The sequence below is a fragment of the Sus scrofa genome, chromosome 5, assembly GCF_054392235.1.
Source record: "Sus scrofa isolate SSC_HxYL_T2T_F1_AM1 chromosome 5, Sscrofa_HxYL_maternal_Yorkshire_Landrace_v2.0, whole genome shotgun sequence".
Lineage (NCBI taxonomy): Eukaryota > Metazoa > Chordata > Mammalia > Artiodactyla > Suidae > Sus > Sus scrofa.
The window spans coordinates 97,969,110-97,991,611 of NC_139387.1; the positions used below are offsets into that span (position 1 = coordinate 97,969,110).

The window sequence follows — 22,502 nt, forward strand, 5'->3', positions numbered from 1 at the left end:
CGTTACTATGTGCACAACATTAGCAGGAGGCTAATATTTCCACCCTCGTTCAAAGGAAGTAGATTTATGGAAGTCTTTGTGGAGAACCATGTAATTCTGGGCATCCAGGAGAGGGGAACCTTTGGAAAGTAATTCCTTTTTCACTGCTAAAGTCGCAGCTGCCTCCTGGGTCACGCCCTTTGCAACAGCAGCCTGCTCGAGCTTTCCGTGCCTTCTGCTTCTCGGGGGAGGAGGCTGACCTCCCCCAGGTGTGCCTGGGAGCAAGGGCTGCGCATGCGCAGAGCTTTCCAAGGGGCCGCCGCCACAGCGGCCTCACCGCCGGGCTCCCTCTCGGTTCTTGGGTCCAGCGGTGTCCACACAGCGCAGAGGAGCGTCTGTGTGACACAGGAAGGCAGGCGGGTGAACATAAGACGCCTCCGAGATCAGCCCTGGGTCAGTCGTGACCGGAAGGAGAGAAGCACAGGCCACAGGAGTGGCGCCAGGGGCAGCAGCGAACTTCAAAGCTCGCTGGCTCATGTTCCTGGAAGATAGGACCCTGGCATCAGCCCGGTTTTCGGTGACAACAATGGCACGAGCTGCCAGCAGAGGCTTCTCCCAGGTTCCCTCTGGGCGAGTGAGGTAACGCCATCTCTGTTCCTTTCACAGATGGACTGTTCCCTTTGGTAGTCAAGGTTGGTGCCACCTCTGTGGGTTCCCACTGCAAGGAATTTGAGGACTCCCTCTCCTCTGCTTGCAGGACATCAGGGGCTCCTGACATTGTGAATGTTTCCCTTTAAGTTATGAGGGGAACCCAGAAACCCTCTCTAGGTAGCCTGGGAAAGCAAAGCTTTTGCATGCAGGTGAAGAGAGCTTGGGCTCTGGAATTCTTTCCAGGTCTTGACCTTGACCCCACCCCCACCCCCTTTATTGCCTTCGAGCAAATAAGGCCCATGTTGATAAGAATCTGGCAAAGAAGCCCAGGTTACTTTTGTCATACCTAATTATTTCATTGAATTCCGTCAGGCTTTCTAAACCTGTTTGTGTGTGTTTAGACATACGGTGTAAGTAATTTGTGAGCATTTACTGAGACGTCTTATCCAAATTCCTTTTAAGAAAGATGCCAGGACCTCATTCTCCGTTCGGTTATGGAAGCTGTGATTTTTCCATTTTAGAGTTGAGATGCTAAAGCTAAACACAAATATGGATTTCACTTTCAATAAAATCACTGGCTGGTAAAACCCAAATTAAAACAGAGCATTGGAAATCAAGCTGCCTTTTTCTATTAGAACTAACAAAAGCTGTTTCATTTTCCAAATCCAAAGTCCTAGATGCTGAAATCCTATTTGTCAGAAATGCTAGGCATTATTAAAAATGCAGATAGTTATCACAAGCTGGCATATTTTCTTGTGGTTGCCAGGATATTTTAATGACAAATCTAAGGACAGGTGCGCATAATACACCAGCATTTTAATCACAGAAAAAAGAACAGAGAGAAGACATGAAATGCTCCAAAGCATTTAGGAAAAATAATGCTTTCTATTGACACTTGTCTGTGATTTCACTGTTAGGGGGGAAAAAAATCTGTCTAAACACATCTCTTTCCTTATTATCTCTTCGTCTCTACTTATATTTCTTATCTGTCTATAGTTCTTCATCTTAAAGTAACAACCATAGTAGTAATAATAATAACAAGAAAAACTCGGGCTTGGTGAGCCCTTTAGTCCCTGTCTAAAAAAGGTTTTTAACTTGGGCTCCGTGTAAACTTCATATGTATTTCTCTAATGGTATTTTTTTTTCCTGAAAATTAGGTCCATAGCTTTCCCAAACAGGCACAGAATTTATAACCCTCCCAAAGAAGTTAAGCCCCCAAAACAGGCAAAGCAACAAACACTGAAGAAACACATGGTATCTGCCTCCGAGTCCATCCCTCTCATACTGCCCGACACTTTGTTTCAGCCAGGCTTTTGATAAAAACTGAAGCGTACTCGATTCAAAGTTAAATTTTCTGGTCCGAAAAGACGTGGTGCTGCTTATTACTTTGGATATTGCAAAGAGATGAAATCACTCAGATATCCCGCTGTCTCCCTCAGCTCAAACTCCTCGTCCTTTCAAAACCATTTCTACTCATCGTGGTGTCGTGACCTCCCCATTCTGTGAGGAACCCCCGCTCAAGATCCGAGTTGCCTGGGAGTCTTTCGGGACCTTTATCTCCACAGCTCCTAAGTTGGCAGCTCTCTCAGTTCACCTTTGGAGTCTCTTACAGTCCACCCTGCCTTTTGGTTGTTGCGAACTAGCATTGTCCACCCTTGGTGGTTTTTACCGTGGACTGAACATGAGGATCACACGGGGACTGTGATCTTACCTTTTACTGAGGCTTAGCCCGTCGACCCAGAAAGTTCCCTGTAACTCCTGTGGTATAGAGCCTAGGCATCAGCCTTTCCTAAAAGCTCCTTGGGATGCAGCCAGGGCCGAATCGCTTGCCTACTCTATCTTATTTCGCTAGATTTTTTTTTTTACTCTTCTAGCTGGCGATCCTGTCCAGTCTCGTTACTCTCTGCCTTATTCCGTATCACTTTCCTCTCCCTCGGATTAATCTTCTCCGCATCTTAATTTCCTTATGGGTTTCTTTGATCAGGAAACCTCATTGCCTTCCATTGCCTTCTGTAGAGACATTTAAATCACTCTTCAGGGCTCTAGGGGTTCCCCAGAATACCATGGGACCTCTGACTGGGGGTGGGGGAAAGAAGGCACAGCGCTCTAGAGCTTCTCTCTCCCCTCGTTTTGCAAATAGGACCATCCACGATAAAGTGACTCAACTTGCTTAATGACAGAGGTGGATCTAGAACTCAAATTTCTTTACCCTCGACCCCTTTTTTCAAATTCAGAATAATGCTGCCTATCCTAGGGCTATAATCAGGGGAATGGGAGCCTTTGCCATATTTCTCTCTCTGCCGGCTCTGTTCTGCAGTCTCTGCTTTCCTCTGTTTGGAACATCTTCAGCGGGTATGTCTGTCTACATCTTCAGGAAAATCAAATGTGACTGAAAAATTTGGCAAGTCCAATTTGTCCTGACTTGTTGACAGCAGCCCTGGGAGCAGTGGGACCAGTAACAGTGGGGCCTCGATGCCATGCCTGTCCGCCTGATGACACTGTGTTTAAAAACAAGGTGTTCTGCTTTCACCTTGAGTCTGATGCTTTATATTAAACAGTTAACTTGAGGACAAGCTCTCGAGGTTCTCTAAATCACAGCTTATCTGTGATTCAAAGAAAAGTGAATGGTTAGCGTGCCGAGAATTACTATCCTTACACACGTCTCACGTTACCTTAAGTTCTCAGTTTCGCTCATTCCTCCTGATAAGAAGGCAGTCTTCATTTTGTAAAATGCAAATGTGACATCCCAAAAATGTAACATTAACTTATCAGCGTTCATTAATATCTTAAACCAGATTTGATTTTTTTTTAATATTACCTGATTTAGAGCAAAGTCCTAAAGGAATAGAACTAGTGTGGGTAAAAGCTGATTGGTAAAGCGTGAGCATGGAGAGGAGCAGAGAGGAAAATCTAGAGCTTGGGTGAAATGTTACAGGACCTCAGACATCAACAGGAGACAGTAAAATGCAGAGAGTGCCTAAGAATAAGTTCGGCCTGATTCCCAGTTTTACCAAATTCAGCGCTTTTCCCCAGAAGTCTCCTTGGTTAGCACCCTTCCTTTATTGATTTTTGCCTGGCATTGGCTAAAAAGCTGAAAATTTGGAAAGAATAATAGCAATCCTGACAGCTAACATTTATTGAGCACTAACTGTGTGCCAGACATTGCTTGAAGCATTCTATATGCGTCAACTTATTTCATCCTCCCTCCAGCATTTAGAGGTTAGTAGCCCCATTTCACAGATGATGAAATTGAGGCCCAGAGGTTTGAAGAACTTCATTGAGATCCCCCAGCAAGTAAATGGTGGAATCAAGGTTCCCACTCAAGCAGCGTGGCACCAAAGGCTGTATTCTTAACCCCGATGATCTACTGTCTCTCAAAGTCGCAACATTTATAAGCAAATGATAGGGTTAATTTCTTCAGATATAGACAGTCTGATTCCAGATCACTCCATTCTGTTGCCCCCTGGGCTGGAATGGGTTGTTCAACGACATCAGACCTTTATAGTCTTGGAGACTCTAGTGGTCCAGAAGAAGTTTCTTGGTTTAGGATCTTCCTAAAGTTGTAGCAATCTGGTGCCTTAATAACCGTGCTCTGTTGTTTTAATATAAAATGCCAATCTGACAAAGGCAGTTAAGTGTGAACATCGCAAAGTGTTGGGCAAAATCCCTGTCCAGCTGTTACTGTCCTAGGCTGAAATGGAGAATTCTAGCAAAATTACTTCTTGTCTCTGTAAAACATCAGCTGAAATAAAAATCGGTTAATATTTCTCCTTCCTCTATATAACCAAACACTGATAGCATCCAGGAAGCATCAAAATAAACCTGAAATCTTGGGTTTAGGAAATTACTGCACCACTTTCGGTTGTATTTTGCAAGGCCCTCTGACAGGCTTTTGGTGTATTATCTAATAAATTCTCATAGACATTCAGCCAAGTTTACCCATTGAAGTACCACCTTGCTCCTAAGAACTTCCTGGAAATAAAGCAGGTGGCAGGTGTAAGATTAATATAGAAACGTGGCTGTAGTTGGAAGAAAGACTTGTTCAGCTTATCTCCTCCCCTCTAACGATGGAGAAAAGAATGAAGTATGTTTTCCAATGCTGCTGGCACTCAGCTTCTTGATGGGTCTCTGGGAGCTGAGAGAATGGGACTAGAATTGCTGAAGGAAGGAGATGGGAAAGGCTGAGGGGAGGAGCAGCAGGTTCACAGGATGTGTAAACTACAGGGGGCTCCATCTTGGAAATTTTTTCTTCTTCTTCTAACAACTAATTTTCATACTCAAATTATTTCTCCTTCCTGTTCAGTAAATAAATAGGAATCAAATCAAACCAAAAAAACTCATTCTTTGAGCAAAGACTCTTTTCTGTTATTCCCCAGTTTTCAGGAGGGCCATGCTTCACCCACTCTCTTAATAGATTTGACCTATCTTTGCTTGAGAACATCTTTGATTTCCATGGAAGCCTTAAAGAAATAGCAAGTCACTGCAGCAGGAGTTCCCAGTCTTTTTGTGAAGAGAAGCCACTTTTCATTTCCCCTAAGGCTTTAAGGTCAAGGGATGGGGGTGGGGAGTTTCCAGCAGATGTTTCATTCCTCCCTGGGGAAGTTGTCAACCTCTGGGCTGCTGACTTGAGCACTATCAGATCAGGCTTCCAGATCTACCTGCAGATTCTCACCAGCTGGTTGAGAACGCACATACAGGGATTCTTCCATTTGATGAAAATGGAAATTCCCAGACTAGGGGTCAGATGACAGCTGTAGCTGCCACCCTACACCACACCCACAGCAACGCTGGATCCAAGCCATGTCTGCAACCTAAAACACAGCTCATGGCCACACCGGATGCTGAACCCACTGAGCAAAGCCAGGGATTGAACCTGCATCCGCATGGATACTAGTCTGGCTCATAACCCCCTGAACCACAAATAGGAACTCCCGAAATGGAAAAATTCTTTAAAAAGAAAAAAAAAAAAAGGCATTACTTGTGGTTTCACTTTCATGTTCTGAGCACCAGCTCAACTCATTTGCCACCAGATCAGAGCAGTGAACCTGACATAGTTTGGTCTCTAGAATTTCTTCTTAACTTTGCCCCATCCTTGTATATATCCCATACCAATTTCAAGTTTCATGCTCTTATTGCCCTAGGTAGTGGGTCCAGCTCCCCGTCCTGACTGAATGGGACATCCAGCCAGGTTTTCCCCCTTTGGAGTGCCGTCTTCCTCCTAAGGTAAGAACTTCCCTGGATGTAAATCTCTGACTATAGGTGCGCAAATCCCCACTATTGACTCGTAAGCCATTCCTGTTTCTTGAGTTTTCAGGGTACAAACTGTACCTCTGTTCTGAGTTGGAGGACATGTGATATGGAGATGGAGAAACTGAATTGTCCAAGTAGCCATGCTAGGATAATTCCCTAGGAATACCCTATGGAGGAGTATATGGGCATCAGAATTCAACCCACAGAATTGAAGATTTTAGAGTTAGAAGGAATTTCAGTGGGTCATTTGATGCAAGCCAAACATTTTGGGTAGAATGACTTCATTTCAAGATGACACGATAGAGGCCTGGAGAGACTGAAGGCCAGATCTGAGGTTATCTGGTTATCTTCTAAGACTGCCTAGGGCCCTTATCTTCTGCCTTCTCTATGCTACTTTACAAATATTTAAAGGAACCTGTGAATCCAACATGTAATGACTTATTTACATGGGATGTTTGGAAGGGAGAGAAGAAAAATGGAATATTTAATAATGCAGTATAGTAAGTGTTGTGATATCAATTCCTTCTGATTCCTAGCCTAATTTGACTCCTTTAAGACTATGGCTCAGGAGTTCCCACTATGGCACAATGGGTTAAGAATCCAAGTGCAACAGCTCATATCACTGTCTAGGTGTGGGTATGGGTTCAATTCCCAGCACAGCACAGTGAGTTAAAAGGATTTGGCATTGCCACAGCTGTTGCATAGTTCGCAGCTGTGGCTTAGTTTCAATTCTGGCCTGGGAACTTCCACGTGCCACAAGTGCAGCCATTAAAAATAATAAGGTAAACAAAAAAAAAGAATCTGGCCCAAACTGAAAATAATGCCCTGTCACGTAGTCAGTATTTACAGATCAGTGGTTTAGATGTCTGAGTTTATGGCAGAGCATGTTGTTTCGTATTCCATTGCTGTCAGCTTCATCCCATACCTGGCGCTCTGTTCAAGTCTCCTTCTGTCATCTTCCCATTTGTCTCATGACTCGCCCCCTCTACTTGGTTTTTTTTGCTATTGCTTGGTTCTTTCCTCAGAAGCTGAGTGATTCTTCAAAAGGTCAGAGAGAGAACACTCTTGCTGGGTCAGTCAGGTGTCCAGGCCTTCCCTCCTCTGTGCTGCTTGTAGACAACCCCCACCCAGTCTCGACTAGACTTTGGTGAGTGACGAAGACCTCTTCTGGTGAAAGTTGTTGTAATTACGAACTCCAGAGCTATAAATGGCTTTCCTCACCAGTGTAGCAAAGATAGACAGAATTTGAGTGAGAAAGAGAGGAGAGAGTGGGGGTTAGTTTGTGGCGTTCCCAGTAAGTGTGTGTCTTTGTGAAAACCAAGTAGTATCTGAGTTGTAGATATAGAGTTGAAACACTGATTCTGCGCTTGAACTATGTATTTTGAATTACTGCATACAGAGACCAAGAATGTTCTGCAGTTGATATAAAAATACCCATTCCCACACAGGCAAATGTGGGAGAGGGAACCATATGGAAGCTGAGAAGGAATGACCATATTTCAGAGAAGTAAATGAGTGCAAGGAAAAAATGCAGATGAAGTCAGGACATAGACATTTTTCTTAACCTCAGACGCTAGCATTCCCCAGTTGCTTTGTAGGAAGCAGTAGAAGCTTGTTTTAAATAATTATTCTCATCTAATATTATTGTGAATTTATGTTACTCAGTATTATAAATCTGTGTATTATGATCATACTCCATTCAATATCTATTGCCGTGTAATAAATTATCCCAAGATTTAGTGGCTTAAACCATCCCCATTTATTCTCTCCCGATTTCTGAGAGTCAGAAACCCCAGAGTGACTTAGCTGGGTGGTTCTGACTCAAGTCTCTCATGAGATTATGATCAGGATACCAGCCAGGGCCACGGCATCTGTAGACCTGGATGGGCCTGGGGGGTTTGGTTCCAAGAAGCTCAGTCACTGGAATCGCCCAGTCCCTCGCTAGTGTCATCCAGAAGTTTCAGGTATTTGGCATGTGGACATCTCCATAGAGCTGCCTTAGTGGCCTCAAGACAGAGAAGCTGTCTTGCTGTCTCCCCTCAGATTGAGTGGTCCAAGAGACAGAAAGAAAGAGACAGAACAAACACTCAACACCAAAGGTGCAGTCTTTTTTTTTTTTTTTTTTTTTTTTTTGGAGTTGGGGGAATGGATTTTTTTCTTGTGGTGAAAAATATGGGTTTAAAATAGGTGGATTTACTTTGTAACCATTTTTAAGTGTTTTCAGTTGTTGCGCCACCATCACCATTATCCATTTCCAGACCTTTTTACCATCCCATTCTGAAGCTCTTTATAGCCACTAAACAATAATTCTTCATCCACCCTTTTCCAACCTCTGGTAATCTCTATTCTCCTTCCTATGTCTATGAATTTGCTTATCCTACCTACCTCATGTAAGTGGAATCATATATTTGTCCCTTTGTGTCTGGCTTACTTCACTGAGTGCAGTGTTTTCAAGATCCGTTATGTTGTAGCATGTGTGAGCATTTCATTCCTTTTCATTGGCTGAATAATATCCCATCGCGTGGATATGTACATTTTGTTTATACCTTGAGGAAGGAAACAACCTTGGTTGTTTCCACCTTTGCTGCATTCTTTTTATAACCTAACTTGGAAGGGACACTCCATCTCTTCTGCTGTAATCTGGTCACAGGAAGCAAGTCACTAAATCGAGCCCACACTCAAGAAAAGGGGAAAGAGAGGAATATCAAAGAATTTGTTGATGTATTTCTAAAAGAATAAAGAATACTAATTTTACTATCTGCACATGACTTTCTTAATTCTCTTGATGGTTTTATAAAATCATGAGTTTAAAAATCTTTTCTTGGGAGGGGTGGGATTAGCATATGCCCACTGAGGTATATGGAAGGATTGGTCAATGGGAACCTGCTGTATAGCACAGAGAACTCTCCCCAGTATTCTGTGATAATCTATGTGGGAAAAGAATCTGAGACCATGGATATGTGTATAGCACGACCAGGTCACTTTATGGCACAGCAGAAATTATCACAGCTTTATAAATTAACTATACTTCAATAAAACTTAAAAAAAAAAAAAAAAAAAGAATCTTTCCAAGGACTGTACCCAGAGTTGCCCTAACCAGAGCATGGCGCTGAAAATGGGCCAACCAGAAAAGTGACACACCTTATCCACATTGTCCTGACAAGGTTCATTTTGGTACATGAGATGTCAAAAAATACAGACCTCATCTCTATGCCGCTCTTAGGCCTGGGTGTATTAGCAGGAGGAATGAACGTAGGCCCCGTGTTCCATTCTGGCGCATGCGAGTGGGAACCATTTCAGTGGCGGTAGCGGCCACAGCGCATGTGTTGAGGACACATTCAGAGTTACTTCTCTTAGAGTCTGCCTTTTGTTTGTGGTTGAAAGAAGGCTTCGTCGGTGATGACAAAAATAACAACAAAAAGGAACGATCCTTCCCCCCCGCCGCTATTATCCTTTTTATTAATCCTGTAAATGTTCTCGTTTCCGTCTTTTAGACCAGAACCACAAAGCTGAGCTCTTTTGCCTTTTTAATTTATTACACTGCCTCAGTTGTCTATTTTGTGATGAATGTAAGGAATTGGGAAGTAGCTTGCAAAGATGAAGGCAGGGAGGATAAAAAAGCAATTACCTCATGCCAATTACACCAGGCAATAGTGCAGGTGCCATTCGGGCCGCACCTCTGTCCATTTCTCTTCATTACTCTAATGGCGGCCGTGCTCCTCATTAGCCGACACATTTCTCTTCATTACCAGCTGTGGGGATGGGGCGATGATGAGTGCTCTTTACAGCTGGAATTCTGTGAAGGGCCCAGTAGATGAATAATAATGATTCACACAGATATGTGAAGGCCAAAAAAGGCAAGTAGATAAAGTGAGGCCATTGTGTCCTGGAAAGGCAGGGAGGTAATTTCTTTGGAAGGATTTTGGTTCATAGTCCTCAATCAGGGACTGTCCTGCCGTGCTGGGCTGGAACAGCTTATATGAAGTACGCACTGTGTTTTTATCAGAACTGAAAGGAAAACAATGAATCGTTTAAACCATAAAACAAATGTCTGTTCCCAGTGAACCCTTGCTTCATCTGCCAGAAAGGAAGCAGGGCTTTCCTTGGGTCTATGCACAAAAGGTAACTCATTCCAAAACCTTCCATCCCATCCCTCCACCCCTGTATCCTGCCTTCTTTACCTGGGGCAGTCTTGTGATGGCAGTATTTATAAGGCATCTATCTATCTGTGTATCCACGTATGTATGTAGATATGTATGTATGTGTCTATCTAACTGTCTATGTGTATAGTTGGGGTTCTTCAGAGAAACAGAACCACAGGATGTGTGTAGAGAAAGAGAAAAAAAATAGATTGACTTTAGGGAATTGGCTCCTATGATTATGGACGCTTGGAAATCTGATGGGGTAAGCCAGCAGGCTGGAGACTCAGGGGAGAGTGGCAGTTCTGCGTCAAAGGCAGCATTCAGGGGACCTCAGTCTTTGTTCCATTAAGACCTTCACCTGATTGGATGAGACCCACGATACTATGGAGGGCAGTCTGCTTTACTGCTAAGTTCACTGATTTAAATGCTAACCACATGCAAGAAAACATTCAGAATAATGTTTGACCAAATATCTGGGCACTGTGGCTCAGCTAAGCTGATACATAAAAGTAACCATTTCTTTCTTTTTTATTTCTTTTTTTTTTTTTGTCTTTTTGCCATTTATTGGGCCACTCTCACGGCATATGGAGTTCCCAGGCTAGGGGTTGAATCGGAGCTGTAGCCACCGGCCTACGCCAGAGCCACAGCAACTTGGAATCCGAGCTGGGTCTGCAACCTACACCACAGCTCACGGCAACGCTGGATCCTTAACCCACTGAGCAAGGGCAGGGACCGAACCCGCGACCTCATGGTTCCTAGTCGGATTTGTTAACCACTGTGCCACGACGGGAACTCCAAAAGTAACCATTTCTTGATTGATCCATCTATCTACCTATAAATCTAGATCAACAAGGTACAAAGAGTTTGTGACCCACAAATAAAAGTCCTAAACTGGGATTTTATCCAACGACAGGTCTTTGAATTTAGTATTCTTTTGGAGGGGAGTTCCTGTTGTGGTGTAGTGGGTAAAGGACCTGGCATTGTCTCTGTGGTGGTGTGGGTTCAATCCCCGCCCCATGGCAGTAGGTTAAGGATCTGGCATTGCTGCAGCTGTGGCGTCGTTCACAGCTGTGGCCCAGGTTCAGTCCCTTGTCTGGGAGCTTCCATATGCCACAGGTGAAGCCAAAAATTATTTTTAAATAAAAATTTAAAAAATTAAAAAAAAAAATTCTTTTGAAGGCCAGTAGTTAGTCATTGAAAAATCCAGCAGCTCTAGCCAGGAGCACTGCTTTCCATCCAGCCTCCTTCCACACACCTGAATTGAGGGTAATAATTTCTCCAAGGGCAGGAGAGGATGTGTGAGTTTGGAAGAGAGGCAGAGTTTCAATATCATCGGGAACTGTGGTGAATTGTTTAGTAAAGAACATCTTTCAATTTCATCATCTAATTGCTCCTCTTGCTTTGACTTTCTCCCTAGCAATGACCCCCACAGTTATCCCATGAACCGTGCCCAACTCAAAAAAGGTGTTGTTGAAACAGGCTGTAGAAGTTCTAAGCCAGGCAGGTAGGAACAAGTCCGGTTCCCTGAGCCAGGCTCACGAGGCAGGACTCTAGTTAACCCCTGCTGGCCTGGAACATTTGGAGGAAGCTCTGGGAAAAGGGTTCCGCTAGCAGGGCATTGCCATTTGCCAAACCGATGGTGTGTGCAGCCTGTTAAGAATGATAGAGGCGGTGTTCCAGCACAGCAGGCTTTCGGTATGAGACAGAGGGATGAAAGGAGTACAATATGAAAACAGCAGGTGAGAATGGATGTATCACACAGGGAAAAGATGTTAGAGGAATATCGAGGTATATTAGTTCTCCCCAGGTCCCCTGAAACTCAGTAGCTTTGGCGAAAGCAAAGATTGGCTCTTGAGTTAGGCCCAGGCTCCTAACAAGTGCCGTAGCACCATCTGCTTAGTAGCAAGAGGCATAGGAGGTGGGAAAGACAGACCTGCCTGCCAACCAGTGATATTTTCTTCAATAACCTTGATTTCCTCAGGGGCCCTCACAAGCTGTCGTGTATGGACAAGCTCAGGGAATTTGATGTCTCCTAAGTAATGCTTCTCCTGAGTTAGGCTGCTCCTGCAGGCGAGACTGCAGTTGCCCAGTGGCTTTTGGGGTAATTTGCACTTTTCTAAGGGTTTGAAACAAGCAACAGAAGCAGCAACTGCATGGCACCTGGAAAGCCCTTCTTAATGATCTGGTCCTGAAGAGGCTTCTCAGCTACTGTCTCTGGGCCAGTTGTCAGACTCTGTCCATGACAAATTGTTCACCATTGAGAAGGGCCATGATCTTGTACCTTCTCACCTATCTCACTATGATGTTAACGAAACAAGGACTAATGAAATGCAGGGGTGTGAATCAGCTATATCCCTGTGAGACAGAGCTCAGGGAGATCCTGAAATGACTAGCTATGCTAAAATCATTTATTTTATTTTTATTTTTTTGTACTTTTAGGGCCGCACCCATGGCGTATGGAAGTTCCCAGGCTAGGTGTCAATGCCAACCTACAGCTGCCACCCTACACCACAGCCACAGCAACGTGGGATCCGAGCCATTGTTTGTCACCCATGCTGCAACTCGCGGCAACGCCAGATCCTTAACCCACTGAGCAAGACCAGGGATTGAACCCACATCCTCATGGATACTAGTCAGGTTCATTACCACTGAGGCACAATGGGATCTCCATGGCAATGCTAAAATTAAAGTGACCAGTCTGCCATTCTCATAAGGCAGCAGTCATTAGATTATAGGCTAAACTGGAAATCACCCACATCTAGGCCAATGGCTGAGAGCAGACCCAGCCCAAACTATGCTGTGTGAACTCTAATAAGGACAGCTTGTATGTGCATTTAATTTAAGAGATTAAAATCTTCCTGCATATATTACTTTATTTGATCTTCCCAGTGGAAACTCAAGTGAGTCTTCAGAAGCACTTACTTCCTTCTATCACTTACGGGGTGGTAGTCAATAGCTTGGGATCTTAAATCAGGTTACCTGATTGTGTTCATTTAGATCCTTCAGAAAAACAGATGTCAAGATAGGATTAAAGACCTGTAAGGATCAGGTGTTCCCGTTGCAGCTTCAGTGTTGCAGGGGAAACAAACCTGACTAGTATCAATAAGTATGCAGATTCATCTCTGTCCTCAGTCAGTATCCAGCGTTGCCATGAGTTGTGGTGTTGGTTGCAGATGCAGCTCAGATCCCGCATTGCTGTGGCTGTGGAGTAGGACCGCAACTGTAGCTCCAATTTGACCCCTAGTTTGGTAACTTCCATATGCCCCGGGTGCGGCCCTAAAAAGCAAAACAAAACAAAACAACACAGAAGGATTTTCTTAAGGAAAATGCCTGTGTTGGAGAAAATGGGAGAGGGATCTGGGATAGGCTGGGGGAGCCGTCATCATTGATACATGTCTGACCCTAAGTGAAGGAGAGAGAGAGGGTTGGGGGGATGCATCTGAAACTGCTGTGACGTCTAAGAGAGATGTGGCAAGGATCTTGAGGAGTTCTTACAGCAAAGGGAGCTGTCAATCAGACAATGCCATATCACCCAGGAATGGACCGACATAATATTGCCTGCAAGAGATTTCAGTGAGCTTCAGCTGGGCACTTTGGTCGATACTGCATCCTATAGTTGGAGATCATAGATAAGGTTCAAATGGTTCAAATCACATCTCCACCATTAATTAGCTGTGTTATTTTAACAAATTACCCTGCCTCGCTCTCGAAGTCTCATCTTACTCATTTGTCAAATGGTAATAATAATGGCACTTCCTCTGTTGTGTGACTTAAACCATCACTGCACCAGCTGCTTCCATAAAAAGGGGGATCAAAGTCCAATCTCCTGCTTAACATGTGATAGGTCTGAAATTCATAGCCATCCTGGGCTGATATGCTTTCAAATCTCATTCATCAGGAAGCTTTTGAAATGTTTTACCTTTTGACTTTTGCATATAGTTTTCTCTTTAAAAAAATAAATGTGTAAAGAACAAAGAGATAATACACTGGGAACAAAATGAACAAGAGTCTGAGGAACATATATGACTAATACCAAGAGATCTAATATTGTATCCTTGGAGTCCTAAAAGAAGAAGAGAAAGAATATGGGGCTGAAGAAGTGCTCAAATACAATGGATGAAACTTCCAAAATTTGGCAAATTTGGCAAAAGATTCAAGAAGCTGAGCCAAACGCAAACAGGATAAACCCAAAGAAGCACAGAAATCTGCCTTAAAGACACATTATAGTCAAACTACTAAATGTTAAAGACAAAGCAGAATCTTGAAAGCAGTGAGAGAGAAACAGTGCCTTACCTAGAGGAGGAAAACAACTTAAATGAGTGGATTTCTCATTGGAAATCATGGCAGAAGGAAGGAGTACAGCAATTTTCAAGTGTTGGATGGCAAGAACTGCCGCTGCAGAATCCTATATCCAGTGAAACTATGTTTTAGAAATGAAAGGGAAATCAAGCAACTCTCAGAAGAAGAAAAACTAAGAGAATTTATCACCAGCAGGACTTCCTAAGAGAATCATGGCTAGAGAAAAGTCTCCAAACAGAAAGGAAATGATAAAAGATGGACCTTGGAATGTAGGTAATGAAGAGGGAACATGATTAGCAATAATAAGATTTAATGCAATAGACTTCTTTTGAGTTTTCCAAATTATATTTGATGGAGCAAAATATAATGACTCATGTAGTTCTAAATATATTGAGGAAATACTTAAGCTATTGATTTGAACAGGTAATAAAGAGCATAAAGATCAGAAAAGAAGAAATAAAAGTCCTTTTTCTAGATGACGTGATTTTTGGCAAAGAAAAAGCTCCTATATCTCATGGGTGAGTTTCATAAAGTTGCAGATTCAAAAAGCATACCCAAAAAATCAGTTGTATTTTTATATACTAACAATGAACGTGTAAACACCAAACTAAAAATACAATACTGTATATAGTCAATCAAAAAATGATGTACTGAGGTGTATAAGATGTGCTAAAAACTACAAAATACTGATGATAGAAATCAAAGAAGACCTAATTAAATGGGGAGCTGTACTATATTCACGTTTTAAAAGATTCAACCTAGGAAAGACATCAGTTCTTCCCAAGTTGGTATGCAGGTTTAACCCAATTCCTGTCAAAATCCCAGAAAGAATTTTGTAGATAGAGCCAAGATTATTTCTTTTAATTTTGCTTTCAGAAAGGCGTAGGAGTTAAAGTACATAAATCAATTGTTAAAAATAAAGAGGGTGGAATCATAATACTTGATTTAAGGATGTATAATAGGAGTTCCTGTTGTGGCACAGGAGTGACTAGGAACCATGAGGCTGCGGGTTCGATCCCTGGCCTCTCTCAGTGGGTTAAGGATCTGGCAATGCTGTGACCTGTGGTGTAGGTCGCAGATGCGGCTCAGATCTGGCATTGCTGCAGCTGTGGCATAGGCCGGCATCTCTAGGTCAGATTGGACCCCTAGCCTGGGAAACTCCATATTCCATGGGTGCAGCCCTAAAAAGCAAAAATAAAATAAAATAAGATGTACCATAAAGCTTCAGTACTCAAGAATATATGGTACTGGCAGTTGGATAGACACAGAATAGAGAAGGAGCACAGAAGTAAACCCAGGCAAGTATGCCCAACTAATTTTTGAAAAAGATGCAAAAACAGTTTAATGAAAGAAAGATAGCATATTCAACAAATATTGCTGGAACGGTTGGACATCCATAGACAAAAACTGAACCTCATGTGGAAAAAGAACTTGAAAGAGAATGGATGTGTGTACATGTATAACTGAATCACTTTGTTGTACAGCAGAAATTATCACAAGCTTGTAAATCAACTATACTTCAACTATACTAAAAAATAATTGAATCTCAACATGTCTTACGTCTCATACAAGTTAACTGGAAATGTATCATTGACTTAAATGTAAAACAAAGACTTTTAGAAAAACTCTCAGAGAAGCTTCGGGATCTAGAACTAGGTAAAGGATTCTTAAATTTGACATAAAAGGCAAAATCCATAAAAAAAATACATTTAACTAGACTTAATCAAAATCATACCTTTTGCCCTGTGAAAAATCCTGGTAAGAGGATGAAAAGACAGGCTACAGTCTGGTAGAAAATCCTTGCAAACCACCTATCTAAAGGACTAGGATTTAGAACATAAAAAGAACTTTTCAGAACTCACTATTACCAACACCCATTTCTGATAAAAACCCTTCAGAAAGTGGGCATAGAGGGAACCTACCTCAACATAATAAAGGTCATATATGGCAAACCCACAGCTAACATCATTCTCAATGGTGAAAAACTGAAAGAATTCCCGCTGAGATCAGGAACAAGACAAGGATGTCCGCTCTCGCCACTACTATTCAACATAGTTTTGGAAGTCCTAGCCATGGCAATCAGAGAAGAAAAAGAAATAAAAGGAATCCCATTTGGAAAGCAAGAAGTAAATCTATCACTATTTGCAGTTGACATGATACCATACCTAGAGAATCCTAAAGACTCTACCAGAAAACTCTTAGAGCTCATCCATGAATTTGGCAAAGTCACAGGACACAAAGTTAATACACAGAAATCGACTGCATTTCTGTATAGTAACAATGAAAGATCAGAAAGAGAAATTAGGGAAACAATCCCATTCATCATGACATCAAGAAGAATAAAATACTTAGGAATAAACCTACCTAAAGAGATAAAAGACCTGTACTCTGAAAACTATAAGACGCTGATGAAGGAAATCAAAGGTGACACAAGCAGATGGAAAGACACACCATGCTCTTGGATTGGGAAAGCCAATGTCATCAAAATGGCCATCCTACCCAAGGCAATCTACAGATTCAATGCAATCCCTATCAAGTTATCAAGAACGTTTTTCGCAGAACTCGAATAGTATATTTTAAAGTTTGTTTGGAAGCACAAAAGATCCAGAATAGCCAAAGACATCCTGAAAAAGAAAAATGAAGCTGGTTCCCTTGACCTTTGCACCTTGTAAGGATATACATCTAGAGAATGGCTATCCATGAACCAGGAAATGGGCCCTTACCAGACATGGAATCGGTCGGTACCTTGATCTTGGACTCCCCAGCCTCCAGAAGTGTGAGAAATGTCTGTTGTTTAAGCTACCCAGTCTGTGGTATCTATTCCATGTTCTATTATAGATGCCCAATGGACTAAGATGGATGTAGATGGATGGGTAGATGGATGGATGGATATTTGGAATCAGTGAAGTGTGGAACAATGTGAAACATGTTAAGACATAAGACATTTACAAGCATGAGGTTAAAAAGCTGATGTTGAGTGAATTCTGGTCACAATTTAAAGACAGAGGGCTAGGGCAGAAAGATACAGGAAGTTCAAAGAAAATCAGAAAAATTTGCACACCCTGTAAGTTGTAAACAAGAACTCCTTAAGTCATAGACATCTTTGGAAGAAAAAAGTGCAGAACTTCTTGGGATGAGTACATAATGCAAACATTTTGTTTAGAACTTTTCCCATTAACTGCTGCATAATCTGGTCATTTGCAGGGTTTTGTGTCTTTGATCTCTCAGACTTTTGACTGACCACATCTAGGAATGTAATGGCAGGGAATGGAATGGCAAGCTTCCTGACAAGAAAGGCCTCTAATAGAGCAACATGTGTGCTGACACCACCATGTGCTTGCCTTTGACCCTTGCCATGACTTGACCTCCAGCTTCTGAGCATTCTGTTTCCTAGCTTTGGATCAGAGGTCACCACACTTGACCTCTGGCCTCAGGGTGATCGCTGACTCTCCCAACCCACAACTTGGTTTTGATTGTTCTGTATAATCTGTCATTCCCCAGGGTCCAGAAAACCTCTTCCACTAGTACCCACCAGCTGTTACCACCTTTGTTCTCTCTCTCCCCTGGTCCTGGCTGACTGAAATCTATAGCCCCTAACAATGGTGTGGTCCCTCCACGTGGCCTTGTGTGCTGACTTTGATTGAGTGCTAATAGTTATTATTATGAGTGCCCATTTTCTGAAATGCTAACCATGCTGCTACATTCAGCATCTCATTTAGCATTCAAGCATCCCATGAGAAAGATATCATTTATCTGTGTCTTTGGAGATCAGGAAACTGAGGCTCAGCAAAATTGACTGTAACTGGTCTCAGTTCATACTGAATTGAATGTAACTAGTCTAACTTTATAAGTGTCAGATTTAGGACGTCATTTTTGCTTCAAATCTATTTCCCATGCTTTCTATTTGGTAAAGATTTGCCATAAAACATCCCGGGGTTTTTCTGGGTATTGAATATATGCACTATGAAAAAGCTTTGTTTTGATTTTAAAGATGTTCTGCGTTTCAACGCACTGGGCCACTCTTGTGAGGATTTTAAGTCTTTTCAATCCTACCTCTTCTGTAACCACAGATGTAATAACTAGTTCCATGAAGCTTTGACCAACTTGCACAGGTGCAAGCTAACAGTGCCTCATCTCAACTCTCTGATTCTTAGCTTAGGACATTTGTGGGAAAACACCACTCATACTTGCACAGTTTAAAAGTGCCTGGGCGCTAATGCCCATGAGTTTACCCTTGACCACTGTGGGGTGAGAGCCAAGGAATCATTTCCTCCTTACATCACCCAATGGCCAGCTCCCAAGTGCCTCTGCTAAACCTCCTGCAAAGATCTTGTAGCAGTGAGTACCAGTTAACCATAGCAATGGTCAACTGGAAAAGCCATTTCTGTATCAAGTTCCCGCCTTCCTTGTTTCACTTCCCTTGTCTCTCACTCCTGCTCTCTGAGGTCACACAAAATTGACTCAGGATTTGTTGCTAGAGATACCCAAGTTGACCCTTCCTCTTAGTGAGTCTGGATTAGTAAATCTTTTATAAACCTGCAAGTCACAGTTTTACATCTGACGTGTCTGCATGCACAAGGAGTAATCAAGTTTATTTGACTTCTCAATCAGTTGATTTGGCTTTGGGAACAGTTTTATATCAGTGTGGGCAGATGCCACTATGGAAGGTATTATCAGTGTATTTGAGTAAACTTATTTGTTTTTCATTCATAAGGGAACTGTAATTAACTGCTAAGTAAGATGATTCAAATTGGTTTTGAAGTTTCCTGGCTGCCTGTTCATAATTCTTATGTAAATGGTAACTAAAGCCTTTCCTTGGTGATAAAAATCCACACTAACAAATCAATAACGGTCCTTTCCTGTTCCTGATCTACCCTTCTGCCCGTGCACATGCACTGTCCTTGACAAAATGGGTAATGTCTGTACCTGAATAGCTCAGGCCCCTATGCGCTCTGTGCGAACAGAATCCCTGGCCAGTTTCGCTCATTCGATCCCTGCTTCTGAACTGATTGAGGTGAGGAGGAAGGCGGACAGGGGTGCCTTCTTTGGAAAAGCTTCCTGAGGGTTCTGCTACTCACCTACCCCTTGCCTTTCTTCGACCCGCTGCCCCTCCGCACCACACGTGATCTCACACCTGTGGTGGAAGGCAAGCCCAGACGCAAATGATGTGGTGATGCAGTGAAATCATTTCCATAGCACACCGCCTTTAGAATCTCCATGGACAGAAAAGTAAACCAGATGAGTGAAGTCAGCGGAGGGAAGAAAACTGAAAATTGAATGCCTTTCTTTCATTTTGTATATATATTCTTAAGAGGCCCAGGGCTAAATTGCTTTTTATGAAATCTCCTTAGCAAGCAAATTTGTATAAAAACAGATAAGCTTAGAAATTCTCACATCTCTCAGAGAATCAAATATTCCAGGTAATTATGATCTGGGGACCTGGGGAATTGATGGTTGTGGTTTATTCTGAATGTCAAGCAATAAAAATAATGGAACAGAGATCATATATAGATTATACACCATGGCTGATTCTCTTGTTTAGTTTCCCTTTGCACTAAAAAGTAGTATAGTCAGCACTGAGCTAGCTGCACTATTTGACCAAACAGCAAGATTAGTCATATCAAAATAGTATTTGAAAGAAAGGATTCCATTAGCTGCTTTACTGTCTTTTGTGTCTGAGACAAAAGCTAGCATCAGTGTTCCGTGTGGGAGTTAAGTCAGTGAATATTGAGCTTCTAGAAAGGATTTCTGAATTAGCCAATATAAAAAATAAATTGGATGTGTGTGTGCACACACACACACACATATACACACATGTATGTATATTTACATGCAGGTCCTCAAGATGATTCCATGATAGCTGCATCTATTTTTTTTCTTAACCAAAAGCATTTATTAAATATCAGCCTCTTTGTGACACGTCTCAGGATGATACAAATTTCTTCCGCTTATACTTCGTTCCAACCTCTGCTATGGCCTTTATGACATTTTCTTAAAATATGTTACGTATCATCTGTCTTCCCAAACAGATTATGTGGGTGTGGAGGACAGGGGCCTGCCTGGTCAGCCCTGGCATGTGTGTGGCACATGACAGACAACAAATATGCGTATCAGGGAATGATTGCAGTTATTTGGTAGTTGAATCCATTGCTGGGGGTCTCCAAGCTGTCTTTCTGATCTGAGGACGACCTTGGCTCGGCCCTGAGAGGGCTCAGTTTCCAGATAGATCATGGTTTTCCTTCTAGATCATATGTAAAATATTAGCTTACTATAGAAAACAACCATAGAACATTTTATGAAATACACAGCATATATCATAAAAGACAAGTGCACAGGCCATCTCTGGGCCCTGTATTGATTATATATTATGTACAGATACTTTTATGCACATCATATAGTTTTACCCTCACAGCTTTTTGAGGTGGTCCTGTCCTCCATTTCCAGATCAGGAAATGGAGATTCAGAAACCTCAAGTAATTTGCCCAGAGAGACAAAGCCAGGCACACAGTCCAGGCTTTCAGAATCTACCCTCAGGGCTCCTTTGACTGGAATTCAGCTGCTTTCTTCCTTCAGGAGTATTTGTTTAGGCCCATATTCCAAGGGGCGAAATGTCCAGACTAACTGCTTGGCGTTGCATCATTTCAGCCCCAGACAAGCTGTGGATGAGCTGAATTTTTTACTCTTCACTTGGTTATTTTGTCATCTTAGACACACAAGCACACTCTGGTTAAGAATGAAAAATGTCTTTCATAAGACAGTTTAGCTCTGCCCCTGGCATATTCCGTTCGGTATAGTGTTGTTATTTTTCTTTTAAATTTTCAGGCTTCTTGTTCCAAATGCAAGAACAACCCAAGCTCCTTTGTGTTTTCATTCTGTAATTTATTCTTGGAGGTATTCCTCGTGTTTTATTTTAAACTTTCAGTTTTTGCTTTTAAAATGTGTGTGTGATACATGTTTAAGTTTTAATGGGGAGTCAATACTTTCCACGTGATAAACATACCTTTAATTTTATAGACATCAATAGACAACTATAATTTGCTATATAGAAATTCACCTTATAGGCAACTTTTTAAAAAACATATATTCTGTAAAATACAGCACCTCTTCACACCAAGAGAAGAAAAGGAGCAAAGATAGAAAAATTCATTTTGTAGCACCATGAATTCTTTGATCAGCCATCTCTTGTCTCATAGTGATTTTCTCTCATCACTAAATTTCTAAGAGTCCAAATGGAGAATTATAATTCTGGAAGGTGATGAAATGAGTTGAGCTCCACAGATGCTGAGGCAGCCGGTTTACAATTAGATTTCAAAGGCAACATTCCCAAACTGATGCCTGAGGAGATTTGTTTTTATTTGGGTAACAGAGAACTCAAGATGAATAAAATGATAGCTTTACAAGTGCTATTCAGCACTACTATGTAAATAAGTAGCTTACACAGCCAGACCTAGCGATAAACAAAGGAACATGTCAACTGACATTCAAATCTCATTACCACATTAATATAATCTTTCTAGGTATGGGGTGAAATAATTTATATAAATGTGTATTGAGGCACAGAAAAATAAATCACCAAATACAAATTTTCACCAATTTATCATCCAACAACATAATCCTCAGCAATAAATGCTAACGATACCTGATTCTTCTTGCAACGTTTCAGCCATTTCCTTTATTTGAGCAACTGGAGAACTTTAATGACTTCCTCCTTGCATCAGACTGTGGGACTGACCTCATTCAGCACAACCAAATTGTTCATAATTTGGTTTGTGAACTGTGCTGAGTATTAGGTGCTTTCCATCGAAAGTGTCTTCTACGTGATTCCCCACGAGTCCCATCCATTTCAGCTTTTCATTTCTTCCAGTAATGTGGTCATGCTCAGAGCTTCAGAATCTTCACAGTGTGATAAAGGATGGAGTATTGCCATTATCCATTATCATATATAAGAGCATCTCTCCATTCTGGGGGCGGGGGGGGGGAATCTGTCTGCTCTGAGATATAGGGTTTACAATGACTTTCCTAGCTAAGGATTCGTGTTTGTGCTTCTCTATCAGTCCAGGCAAAGAGTTCAGTTATTATTTAAAGTAGTTAATTCCACATACTGGTCTGTCCGCTGATTCTACTCTGTGATCAAATTCTTATCCATCCACTGTGAAATAAGGAAAAATAAGATTAAAGTAT

General features: G+C 41.9%; 1 protein-coding gene across 6 annotated transcripts in view; it reads left to right on the forward strand.

The window, feature by feature from the left end:
- Window positions 1-22,502, forward strand: part of LOC102159120 (uncharacterized) — a 654,277-nt gene that overhangs the window by 241,314 nt on the left and 390,461 nt on the right. For 2 of the 6 annotated variants that reach the window (XR_014804455.1, XR_014804441.1), the window contains 2 exons: window positions 5,772-5,853; window positions 6,906-7,027. The gene's annotated coding sequence lies outside the window, so the exon portion shown is untranslated. Of the gene's footprint in view, window positions 1-279; window positions 619-5,771; window positions 5,854-6,905; window positions 7,028-22,502 lie in introns of those variants that run through there. The other 4 variants (XR_014804447.1, XR_014804444.1, XR_014804448.1 and 1 more) reach the window with 3 other exon arrangements.